Source organism: Elephantulus edwardii, unplaced genomic scaffold, assembly GCF_000299155.1.
Source record: "Elephantulus edwardii isolate Elephantulus edwardi_28Jun2011 unplaced genomic scaffold, EleEdw1.0 scaffold00220, whole genome shotgun sequence".
In the NCBI taxonomy this organism is placed as follows: domain Eukaryota; kingdom Metazoa; phylum Chordata; class Mammalia; order Macroscelidea; family Macroscelididae; genus Elephantulus; species Elephantulus edwardii.
The window spans coordinates 2,315,467-2,315,680 of record NW_006399970.1 but is presented as its reverse complement, the minus strand read 5'-3'; positions in this window follow the sequence as shown (position 1 = coordinate 2,315,680).

The following is a 214-nucleotide window of genomic DNA, read 5'->3' as shown; positions in this document are numbered from 1 at the left end:
TTCCCTAAACATGCAAGGTCACCTATTCCTCTAGTACAATTCTTTTCTTTTGACTTTCCTATTTTCCTCTGTCATTATCTTAACTTTAGGCCTCGTGAATCCTCAAAATCACTTCTATTTCAGTGCATCTACGACAAGTCATTAAGAGTCCTGTTGTTCATTTCTTCTATCTTCTGTAAGCCATCTCTTTCTTCCCATTTCCACTATTGATATC